The sequence below is a fragment of the Peromyscus eremicus genome, chromosome 5 (assembly GCF_949786415.1).
Source record: "Peromyscus eremicus chromosome 5, PerEre_H2_v1, whole genome shotgun sequence".
Taxonomy (NCBI): Eukaryota; Metazoa; Chordata; class Mammalia; order Rodentia; family Cricetidae; genus Peromyscus; species Peromyscus eremicus.
In genome coordinates, this window is record NC_081420.1 from 98602110 (window position 1) to 98615298 (window position 13189).

Sequence of the window (13189 nt, forward strand, 5' to 3'; positions counted from 1 at the left end):
TGTCCCTTCCTGGGGGGTTAGGTCTCTGCCCAGATGCTGAAGGTCTTTCTGGGCCCTTACTTCCTGGTCTGCAGAGGGGCTTCCCAGGACTCTGCCTTTCAGTTGACTTAATTTATTTTACATTTCTGACTTTATTTTGAGAATATTTCAAACACGGTCAAAAGTTGCAGGAATAGTCAGTGAAGTCTATGTGTCCTTCATTTTGATCCACCAGGGGTCACCATTTGTCACAGTGGCTTCTCTAGCCTTCTCTTTCTCTGCACACACACACACACACACATACACACACACACACACAGAGACAGAGACAGAGAGAGACAGAGAGAGACAGACAGACAGAGGGAGAGGGAGAACATTGCTAGTGTATACTGTTATTGCTGAAACATTTGAGTCAGGGCCATCATTACTTTCCTCCACACTCCATCACTTAGGGAAAGTCAGGGCAAGATCTCAAGCAGGGCAGGAATCAATACAGAGGCCATGGAGGGGTGCTGTCTACTGGCTTGCTCCTTGTGGCTTGTTCAGCCTGCTTTCTTACAGCACCCAGGACCACCTGCCCAGGGGTAGCACCACCCACAGTGGTCTAGGCCCTCCTGTATCATTAATCAAGAAAATTCATCCCAGGCCAATCTGGTGGGGGCATTTTCTCAATTGAGGTTTCTTCTTCTGGTGATTCTAGCCTGTGTCAAGCTGACCTAAAAACTAGCCAGCATACTATACATTATTCTCAAAGATTTAAAAGAAAAAATAGTACTCTCAGCTGGGTGTGGTGGCACATGCCTTTAATTCCAGCTCTTGAGAGGCAGAGGCAGGCAGATTGAGTTTGAGGCTAACCTGGTCTATAGAGGGAGTTCCAGAACAGCCAGGGCTACACAAAGAAACACTGTCTCAAAAAACAAAACAAACAACCCCCTCCAAAAAAAAAAAAAAACCAAACAAAACAGTACTCTCAAATTTATAAAAGCTCCCATTATCCTTCTAACCTCACTGCAGAAATGACCTGTTTGTACTCAGGCTCCACTGTACATGGAAGCACCCACATCTGAGTCCACTGCTGTGGGTGTGGAGTGCCTGTCCTTGTCTGTTTACAGCTGCTTAGCATTTCATGTGATTAACGATTAACAGTTCCGCAGTCCCTTCACCGTTTTAAGATGGCGCTGATGTTGTTGCCTCGTCGGTCTAGCTTGTCGGTCGGTCGGTCGGTCGGTCGGTAAGATGCATTGAGCCAGTCCTCTCTTGTGATCACTTGATGACTTCTAGTATTTGATGTCCCCTCGAGCCCCAGTGTTCACCCTCGTCCGTGCTCCTGGGCCCTGCTTGGGTGTTACGGGAAGTTGGTTCTGAGAGCTGGCATGGTTCAGGAAGCTGGTTCTGAGAGCTGGCATGGTTCCTCAGCACCGGTGTGTTGGACATCTGGAGAAAGTCAGCTGACTCACCCATTTCCCTGATGGTCTGCTTCTGACGTGGTTCTGTGGCCAGTACTTTTCTGTCCAGTTGCCCATGAAGACCTGAACAGGAAAACATGCTATCCAAATGTGGGTAACATAGGTAAGTGGAAAATGGCATGGTGTGGAGCAGCTTGGGGACCAAGTCTGGGGAGCACAGGAGGTCACTGGTGTTGTCATCCTGGGCCTCATGACCGGGCTAGCAAGTGTGAGCTCTTTGGGCTGTGCTCTCAGTGGGGAAGGATGGTCAGCCAGAGGCTATGGTAGAAGAGACTGTGCTCTCTAGCTGTGATGCTTCGTTTGGCCTTCTGACTGGACAAGAGAAGGTTGGAATCTTCATGCCTGACGTGGCATCTCCAGTTTGCACAATATGTGCTGATGTGCTAATCACTGGAACAGGCTTGTGGGCCAGATGCAAATTTAGGTTTCCAGTCTAGGTCTGTACCTACTCTGGGCAGTGATGAGTCAGGAGTCCCAGGAGGGCACAGAACAGCTCGCCCAGCTGGGGGCAGGAAGTCCCCGGATGATGAATGCACCACACAGGACTATAGGGACCCACCTCATTGCCCTTTGCATTGACCTGGTCCAGAGTCCCCCACCTCATTGCCCTTTGCATTGACCTGCTCCAGAGTCCCCCACCTCATTGCCCTTTGCATTGACCTGCTCCAGAGTCCCCCACCTCATTGCCCTTTGCATTGACCTGCTCCAGAGTCCCCCACCTCATTGCCCTTTGCATTGACCTGGTCCAGAGTCCCCCACCTCATTGCCCTTTGCATTGACCTGCTCCAGAGTCCCCCACCTCATTGCCCTTTGCATTGACCTGCTCCAGAGTCCCCCACCTCATTGCCCTTTGCATTGACCTGCTCCAGAGTCCCCCACCTCATTGCCCTTTGCATTGACCTGCTCCAGAGTCCCCCACCTCATTGCCCTTTGCATTGACCTGCTCCAGAGTCCCCCACCTCATTGCCCTTTGCATTGACCTGCTCCAGAGTCCCCCACCTCATTGCCCTTTGCATTGACCTGCTCCAGAGTCCCCCACCTCATTGCCCTTTGCATTGACCTGCTCCAGAGTCCCCCACCTCATTGCCCTTTGCATTGACCTGCTCCAGAGTCCCTGCCTTTCGCCAGGAGCCTGTCAGCCTCACCATGAGAAAGCCCCGGGAGAGCAAACCCACGTGCAGGATGACTGTCCCTAACTTTTATAGTAGGAAATTTTAGACATGCAGAAAATCTAAACAAATAGGATAATGCCCATAGTCTTTTGTCTAGACTTGGGGAATTCTGTCTTTTCTTGTGTGTGTGTGTCTACTCTGTCAATCTTTTAAAACCTATTTAGATACTGTATTTTAATTTATTCCTAAATAAATAATAACGTGAACTATTTGAGAATAAGTATATATTCCTAATCCATAGCTATTATTGAAGAAAATGAGCCACGATTCCCTAACATCCTCTAATGTTCGTGCATATTCAAGTGCCTCCTATCAGTCCTCCCACAGCTAGTCAAGTTTCACCTGTGTGCTCTCTAGTTCCCTGTAGACTAGAGTAGTAATCCCTGAAGAGAGGTTAGCTGTCCTGTAGACAGGTCTGCATTCCTAATTCCCAGATTAAAGACTACACTTCCCAATCTCTGATATATCTGAGTTTGATCATATGACCCCATCTATTCACTGTGAAGTCTTTCTGGAAAGTTTCTTCCCCTAAAATATAAGTGTGGTGGCTGGAGCTCTGGCATCCACTTTAGTCCTGGGGATCAGGGTCACCCTCCAGAGATGACGGTGACAAGGACATAAAGAGCTTCATGGAGTGGCCAATAGGAGCTCTGCCTACTCCACCTCCTTAATGCTGTATGCTAGACCCATTTTCTTTCCTATGCAGCCAAACCTAACCTCAGGAAGGAAAGGGACTGAGACCTCTCACAACCTTGGGTCAGCCTGGAAGAGATGTTGCTATCTGCTTCAGGCTCCTTTTCCCCCAGGTGCAGATCTTGGTCAGTGCACCAAGAGAATGTGATTGGGGGGCGGGGGCAGGTGGGCAATGGGTCACCAACCCTACAGTCTTGAGTAAGTTCCATTGTGTTAGTAAGTCTTGGCAGTCAGGTGATCTTTTATAAGAACTCCATGGCTCTAGGGGTGGGAAATAAAGTCCGTGCACCTGGACACCAGGGGACATGGCTGAGAGGTGTCCGTGTAGGAGCTGAGTGGGAATGACCTGAAGTGGCACCCAGCTGGGCTGTGACAGAGCTGGGAAATAACACAAAAGCAGCCTCTCAGCAGGGCTGTGAAGGACCTGGGAACCACACTAGGGCCAGCTCTCCAAAGGGCTCGACCTTCAACCTTCGGGAGAAGGAGGGAGCTTAGCCATCATATTTCTCAGATGACCAGGAAGAGGTTCCTGCATGTGGAAAATTCTAACTGGAGAGTAGCCTACAGGAAATAAGAGAAGAGATGGTGTGAGGGCTGAGCCCCTGCTCCTCCTGTGGTCCTGTCAACCCCTGGGCTCTGGCCAGGAGCAAAATGGTTCAAAGGATCAGAACTGTCTCCCATACCAGACTTTTTCTTTTAAGCCACCAACCAGTTCCCAAATCATGACACAGACAGACTTATTATTAGTTATGAATGCTCAGCCTAGCTTAGGCTTGTTTCTGGCTAGCTCTTTTAACTTAAATTAGCCTGTTTCTCTTTATCTACCTTTTGCCTTGGGGCTTTTTACCTTTCTTACTTCTGTACATCTTACTTTTACTGCTTCTCTATGTCTGTCTGTCTGGTGTCTGCCTGGCTTCTAGCCCCGGGTGTCTCCCTCGTTCTTTCCTCCTTATCTCGTTCTTCTCTTCTTTTTGAGTCTAGAGTTCTCCTCCTATTTATTCTCTCTGCCTGCTAGCCCCGCCTATTATTTCTCTGTTTAACTACTGGTTGTTCAGCTCTTTATTATCAGGTGCCACAGGCAGGTAAGGTAAAACAGATGCTTTTCATAATAAAACACATATCCTTACATCATTAAACAAATGCAGCATAAACAACACACCTCTACACAGTTAAATTAATATTCCTCAGCATAAACAAAGTAACACATCTTTGTCTAGTTAAAATAATATTCTATACCAGGTTCCTGCTGCCCCTGACAGAGTCACTGAGCAGTTTCCTGGCTGTGGTAATTTCAGTTATTCTCCTGGATGCTGAGTCTGCTTCTTGTTCTTCCTTGTTCCTGTTCGTTCCTGTTCATCCCTGTTCTAGTTCTTTCCTGTCCCAGTTCATTCCTGTTCCAGTTCATTCCTGTTCCTGTTCATTCTTGTTCCTGTTCATTCCTGTTCTAGTTCATTCCTGTTCTAGTTCATTCTTGTTCCTGTTCATTCCTGTCCTAGTTCATTCCTGTTCTAGTTCATTCCTGTTCCTGTTCATTCTTGTTCCTGTTCATTCCTGTTCTAGTTCATTCCTGTTCTAATTCATTCTTGTTCCTGTTCATTCCCGTCCTAGTTCATTCCTGTTCTAGTTCATTCTTGTTCCTGTTCATTCTTGTTCCTGTTCATTCCTGTTCTAGTTCATTCTTGTTCCAGTTCATTCTTGCTCTAGATCATTCTTGTTCTAGTTCATTCCTGTTCCTGTTTCATTCTTGTTCTAGTTCATTCTTGTTCCTGTTCATTCCTGTTCCTATTCTTCTTCTTCCTTGTTCTTATTCATTCTTGTTGTTCTTCTTTTTCCTTGTCCTTCTCCTCCTCCTTCTTCATTTTTTGAGTCAGGATTTCTCTGTAGCCCTGGCTGTCCTTGAACTTACAGAGATCTGCCTGTCTCTGCCTCCCGAGTGCTGGGATTAAAGATGTGGGCTACCACTGCCAGAAAATGAACCTTTCCTTTCTTTTCTCTTTTCTTTCTTTCTTTCTTTCTTTCTTTCTGTCTGTCTGTCTTTCTTTCTTTCTTTCTTTCTTTGTTTCTTTCTTTCTTTCTTTTTTTTTTGAGACATATTCTCACTACATAGTCTTGGCTGGCCTGAACCTATGCAGATCAGACTGGTCTTGAACTCATGGACATCTGCCTGCCTCTGCCTCTCTTAAGTCTGTTTCTTAACAGTCTAGTGTGGATCCTGAGTCTTGGGACCCAAAATATATCAGACTGGTGGGATCAAAATTTCCATTTTATGTGAGTCGCTAGCTATTGAAAACAAACACAAATGTGTGCATAAATGGAGCTGAGCTGGCCCCTTCATTCTTTTGTCATTTGTTGTTGAGACCCTGCTTGTCAGTGGCTGAGCTATGTGCTGGGCATGGAGAGCCATGCTTTGCTACTCTCAGTCTCAGGGAAGCCACACACGAACATGAGGGGCAGAATCCTATGGCTCACACCCCACGGCAGGAGAAGGAACCTGAGCTCTATAGTGGGGAGGGAGTCACTTCTGGGTTAGTAGCTGTGTGATGCCTGATTCCTTGGACTGACTGTTCAAAAGTACAATCCTATGTTAATTCCACCCCCTCTAGAGACATCTGTCAGGGGATTGGGCTGTGTGGCTCCTCCCAGCTCCTCCCAGCGACAGCCCCCTGGTTGGCACTCGGAGTCTCTTGTTGTCTGAATGCAATGAGGCCATTTGCTTGAGTTCTTGCCTAATAATGTACTTCCCAGCCATGGTCTACACGGTCTGTGCTAGCTCCTCACAGCCTTTCCGCCAGTGTCCCTGGATGTCCCTGGAGGCCTGGGCCAAGAGGCCCCAGCTTTATTCAAAGCACTGGGTTTCTCAGTTCTGGGGGGCCAGTGTCTTACTGGCTTTCTTCCCACTTTGCTGGGTGTCACTACCAAGTTCACAGTTTAGACCTGATATACAGATTTCCTCAGTGTCCCCACGGCTACTGAGAAATGACTTCAGCCTGGCTAGCTTGGGTAAACATTTCTGGGTAAGCCACGCCTTAACCCAGGATCAAAGGGTTGTTGCCTGCTGACTGAGAGGTCACTCTGGTGGGAACTGGAGCCAATGATGCTCCCTACTCCCAGAAAAGATCAGCATGTGCATTAGGCCCCGTAGTGTGGTCCTGGGCTTAGCCTACATCTCAGCCCTGTCTCCTCTGCTTACTAGTTCTTACTTACTTTGTTACTTTGGGCAAATTCCTAATCCTGTGCCTCAGCTGTAAAGATAGGCATGTTAAATGATGATAGGTCCTCCTGCTTTGGGGACTTGAAGAATCCAATCAGCAAGTGCTCAGAATCCATGCAGAATAGTGCCTGGCCCATGGTAAGGACCCTCGCACGTGGTCTGTTATTACTGTGTGATGACTATGTTTTCTGGAACGGGCTCGGCAGGCTGGTTTTGTAAGGACCAGCCCTTCAGCAGGCAGCACTTGGTCCTGGTGTTACATCATTTCTGCTCCCACCCCAAACGTTGAGGGCAGAGGTTCTGTTTACCCTCCATTTAGTTCTGCAAATAGAACCGAGTTGTGTGCTAGCACTGCGGGGACACTGATGGCAGAGAATAGGCAAATGCCAACATGCTCACACTGGTTCCCTAGGCTCCAGGAGGCCATCTGTCCCACAAACGCAGAATGAAGGAAGTGAGTAAAATCGGTAGGACTGTTAGATACAGCCAGTCTTTAGAGTTGTATTAATATTCTTCGCCTTTGATCTTTGACCGATTTCTTACTGGGAAAGGCAGACTTTATTGACAGTTGTGACAGACTTTGTGTGTTTCCTGTTTCTGCTTGTCTGTCCTTGCTGGAAGGGGTTGGCTTGAGGATCATGTGTAATTTGGCAGCTGGGATCTTGGGAATTCCTCATTTACACAATGTTTGGCTTATTTTGGGAGGAGGTTGATATTTTGGGCAAGTTTTTCTGAAAGCTTGGAACTTTGGTGCATATGGTGCAGACGTTGGCAAGTTTGTCTGCCAGTGGCCCAGTTTTGGAGAACAGAATTGCAGATTCTCAGAAGTACGGCTGGGAAGCAGTGCTGTGTTCCTGGCAAGGCAGTGCCTCGTAGACCCTGGTAGCTGATTACAGGTGACATTCTAGAAAGAGGTGTCTTAACAGGAACATCTGTTTAATTTTAATATTGAGACAAGTTGCAATTCTGAGCAACATGCTCTGGATTCCAGCACTCCTTTGATCTGCTGGAAAACCACGTGTACCCTAGAAAAACGTGGGGTTCCCTGTCCATGCTGCTCACTCTCCTGCCTTCCCTATTCCACCAATTCTGAGACACTGATTATCTTTCCATTTTCAAAGTCTCAGAAACTGAGATGTATCTTACAAAGATGGTATCTTTATGAATTTGTCAGTTTGCCATGTGCATGTAACACACACACACACACACACACACCACTAGCACCATCACCACCACCACCACCCAAAATAAAAAGTCTGATGTCTGGGTGCCCACTATCTCACAATCAGACAAAACTGAGAAAGGGTGTCCTTGGCATTGGGTTTAAAAACAAATCTCCCCAGGAGAGAAAATAGCAAAGTGTATGAGCAGCTGAAGTACAGCTTTTCTGCTATAGTTGTTTTCCATTCATAGTTTTCACAGCAGCCCCTCCTAGATTCTGCTTATTATATAGCTTGCATTCCTCTGTCTCCATTAATGATTCTCACTCACCTCCGTGCATTAGTTATTCTTAAATCCTCACAAGAATGTTGGCTCCTGGAGGGCAAGGCTTGTCATCTGATCTAGTCCCCGCTGCACACTCACCAGGCCCCCAGGCACACTGAAGACACCAAGAGTGATATTTGGCTAGTGCACGCATGGTTCTTTTGTATTTAATTTCCCAATAAACTCATTCCTCACACACTTTCTAACCAAAGTGTTTTTTGCTCAGCCAATTACTTTCCAAAGTAATTGTATAAGATACAATTGTATAAGACACAATTACTTTGTATAAAATACAAAGCCTGTAAAGAGTAACCTGTAATAACCATTCCAAAGACTCAATATTGTACTGTCTTGAAATTTCCTCTGCCAGAAAAATTATGCCTTTTTTTTTTTTTGAGACAGGTCTCTCTATGTAGCTTTGGCTGTCCTGGTACTCTCTGTGTAGACCAGGCTGGCCTTGAACTCACAAAGATCCACCTGCCTCTGCCTCTGCCTCTGCCTCTGCCTCCTGAGTGCTGGGACTAAAGGCATGCATCACTACTGCCTGGCTAGTAAGTTACTTTTAAATTTAGCTTCAAGAAAGTTTTTAGGACTTTGGCAGAAGACAGGTTTTTTTCAAAAATATACCGTGAAGCCTCTAGCCCAACTGCTAATAAAGTCCTTGCTTCCCTCTAAACCTCATGAGCTGGGCCTTCAATATCTGCATTACTCTCAGCGTGACTGCCTTCCAGGCTCCCACTAGAATGGCCCATTAACCTCTGCTTATAGCATCCAACTGCTTTTTTAGTCCAAAGTTCCCAACTCTTCCACTCCACGCCTCCAAACCAACATGGCCACATTCTGAAGAGCAACACCCCAATCTTTTTTTTTAGCTTTATTTTTTTTTTTTGTGAATACACTGTACTTAATACCACTTACCTTCTTCCCTTTCCTCTCTCCAATCCCTCCCCTGTCCCCTCACCCCTCCCCTGTCCCCTCACCCCTCCCCTGTTCCCTCATCCCTTGTTATCTTTCAAATTCATGGCATTTTTTCTTTGATTGAAGACTGCAATCTTGATACCAACTTCTGTATTAGTTATGTTTCTGTTACTGTGATTAAACATCATGACCAGAAGCAACTTATGTAAAAAAGTTTGTTTTGCATAGACTGGACCTACCTGGACTGAGTCTACCAGGTTGATCTCAGTCCGCAGGGAAGGCTTTGCCCTGGAGGAGGTGGGAATGGGGGGTGGGCTGGGGGGAAGGTGAGGGGGGCGGGAGGGGGGAGAACAAGGGAATCCGTGGCTGATATGTAGAACTGAATTGTATTGCAAAATAAAAATAAAAAAAAAATAAAAAAAAGTTTGTTTTGGCTTATGGTTCCAGAGGGTACATAATAGTAAGAAAGACATGGCAGCAGGTGGCAGAAGCAGAAATGGCTGAACACATTTCTACCACATGCAGGAAGTAGGGCAAATCTTTAAACCCGTAAGGCCCATCCCCAGTGATGTACTTAACTCTAGCAAAGCTGCATTCCTAAGAATTCCACAGTGTCACCACCCAGAAGCACCACCACCTGGAGCCAAGTGTTCAAACGCATGAGACTATGGGGGACATTTCTTATTAAAACCACAACACTGGGATCTAAATGTGTAGATGGAAGGTGTATGGCAAGGACAGCATTAGGTGGGAGATACAGAAATAGCCAAAGGATGGAAGGTGGGGAGAGAGAATGACTTCGCTGTGGAGTTGTTGTCTTATCTGAGAAGTGGTGAGGGCACTAAATCAGACTGTGGAAGGTGGAGAGACATGCCTTGGAATAATGACGGAGACCAGCAGAAAAATTATGTATGAACACATCACAAAAAAGCAGTGGAGGATGAAATGTTTTAAATATTGCCAGATGGGGTGATGAACACCTTTAGTCCCAGCACCTGAGAGGCAGAGGCAAGTGACAGGATCTCGGTGAGTTCCACGCTAACCACTGCTACACAGTGAGGCCCTATCTCAAAGAGAATTCTTTTAAATAATTAAAAAAATACAACAGGTTTTATTATAAGTCTCAGTTCAGAGCTGGAGAGATGACTCAGAGGTTAAGAGCACTGGCTGCTCTTCCAGAGGTCCTGAGTTCAATTCCCAGCAACCACATGGTGGCTCACAACCATCTGTAATGAGATCTGGTGCCCTCTTCTGGTCTGCAGGCATACATGCCGATAGAACACTGTATACATAATAATAAATAGATCTTTAAAAAAGTCTCAGTTCATATATGTACATGTTTCAAGCTTGAAGTTCATCTTGTCAAAACTAGTACAAGGCCTTAATCATTTACTGCACATGTTTGCATGTATGTGGGTACATGAGTGTGTGTGTGTGTGTGTGTGTGTGTGTGTGTGTGTGTGTGTGTGTTGTTGACCCGTGGCCTGAAGTTGACACTGGATGTTACACACTTTCTGAATTGAGGCAGAGCCTCTGGCTGAACTAGCTAGCCAGATTGTACCATGGATCCCCTGTCCCTGCCTCCCAAGTGCTAGGACTACAGGGAGGCCCCGTGACTGCCTGATGTTTATGGGAGTCCTGGGGTTCCTAACTGTGGTCTTCAAGCTGCTGTCACACGCACTTTGCTCACCAAGCCTTCTCCCCAGACCTGGATAAAGATCTTTTTAAGGACTGAGTATGGGCCAGTAAGCTGGTTCAGTGGTGAAAACGCTTGCCGTGCAAGCCGGACTAACCCGAGCTCGATCTCTGGGCCCATGGTGGAGGAGGGAGCTGACTCCCGAAAGCTGTCCTCTGACCTCCACATGTACACTGTGGCATAGGTGTGTGCATGCATATGCATACCCGCCTACACACACCTACACATATGATAAATGAAATAAAATTTAAAACACATGACCATGATACCCCCTCCATAAACCCAACAAAAGAAAATGAAAAAAAAAACCCCAGTAATACAGAAATGGAGTAATGCAGACAGGTGTGGTGGTTTGTGCCTGTAATCTCAGAACTTGAGAGCTGAGGCAGGAGGATTGCCACTACTTAATGGGCTACTTAATGAGTCCCAGGCAACCTGAGCTACAGAGTGAGACTCTATTTCAACAAGAAAAAAAAAACCCTGACCCAAACCCCATTTAACTCAACAATAACTGAGTAATGTAATAAAGGTAGGAGCAGAGAAATAAAGAAAATAGAACTTGTGGTTTCAAAACAAAACAAATAGAAAAGAGTGGGGAAGGTATATAGGCAATACAGGCAAAGAGAAAAGATAAAGCACAGACAGGCTAGTCAGAGAAAGTCTGTGCATCCTGAGAGACTTTATGGCAAGAAGAATTACTAGAGATGAGCAAGGACATTTCATAATAAGTGGTCAATTCCAATGGAAAATGCAGTAAGTCTAAATTTGGCTGCACCTAATAACAGAACTTGAGAAAAAGAGACAACCCAGTTTTTGAACTTACATGGACTATGTTCAGTGAGCACGGTTGGAACTGAAGTCAATATGGAGAAATCATTAAAACTTCCATGTTTGCAGGCTTAGCACCATGTAGTATGCACACACATGCACATCAATAAAAATGAATAAACCAAATAAGGTGTGGAGCAAACAAGACACGAAGTGAAAATCACAAATATTTTTCAATGGCTGAGTACAGTGTATTAAAACATGGAACGTGGAGCCTGGGGCCTATGCTGGGACACTTTACTCAGCCTTGGTGTAGGGAGGAGGAGACTGGACCTGCCTCGGCTGAGTCTACCAGGCTGGACTGACTCCCCAGGGGAGACCTTGCCTTGGAGGAGGTAGGAATGGGGGGTGGGTTGGGAGGTAGGGCTGGGGGTGGGAGGAGGGAGGATGGGGGAATCTGTGGCTGATATGTGAAATTAAGTTAATTATAAAATAAAAATATTAAATTAAAAAAACATGGAATGTAAGCAAAGGGCTGCAGGGGAAGGCCTGGCTTTCAAAGTATGTATCATGTGTAAATGCTTACATTGATGTAAGTTTCTACTTTGAGAAATTCAGAAAAATAAAATGCAAGAGATGGCAGAGACAGTGGGAGCCGTTAGGCCGGCCACGTGTGGTGATTTACACCTAAATCCTTAGCACCTGGAAAGTAGAGGCAGGCGATTAAGGCCAGCCTTGGTTACAGAGCAAGTTTGAGATTACCCTGGATTACATGAAACCTCTTCAAAAAACTGAAAAACAGGGGCTTGGAGAGATAGCTCAGCAGTTAAGAACGCTTACTACTGTTGAAGAGGAACCATTTCAGTTCCCAGCACCCATGTAAGTCCGCACTGGGTGCCTCATAACTGACGTTACTATAGCTCCGGGGATCTGAAGCCCTTTTCTGGCCTCCATGGGCACCTGCACATGTGTGTATACGTGCATGTACACATGCACATACATGAATAAAAATTTAAAAAGCAAAGCAAGACAAACAAGTCAAACAAAAATAAACAAAACAAAACACAGGAAGTCACTGACATAGAAAAGAGACAATGTAAGAAGTCCAAGTAAGGGGCCACTGAGCCCGCTCAGTGATTAAAGGCACCTGCTGCCAAGCCTGGACCTGAGTGGCAGACCTACATGGTGGAGGAAGAGGAGCAATTCCTGCAGGTTTACTTCTGTACTTCTGTCTGCTACACACACACACACACACACACACACACACACACACTTGTGTGCCCACACACAAGTAAAAAAGTATAGTGAAGGCAATGTAAATATACATCCACAAGTAGCCTTAGCTATTGGTTACCTTGAAGTGGAGAAATAATACGGGGATTTTTTTTTTCTGTAGTGGCAAAATCTCAAAGAATTTGTGGCTGAACGAACCTTTCTTTTGTTTTTGAGATGGGTTCTTGCTGTGCCTGTGGCCCAGGCTGGTCTTGAATTCCCTGTGTAGCCTAGAATAGGCTTGAAACCCCTGTGTTCCTGCTCCTGCCTACTGCATGCCGCGATTAGAGGTGTGGGCTACTCTGTCTGGCCAGGGCGAACCTTCTTTTGGAGAACAGTTTACTGCAGCAGGCTGGAGTAAATTAGAGCACTTCTTGATGAGCCTTTAAAGATGGCTTTCCCTTCTAAAATCCAGTCTTTGCCTTCAAGCTCCTCTGTTAGCTGCTACCCTGACTTAATACTCTCAGGCTTTTGGGGTCTTCATTCTCTACAAAATGCACCCCCACACCCAAAGCAGGGAGGCCGTGGA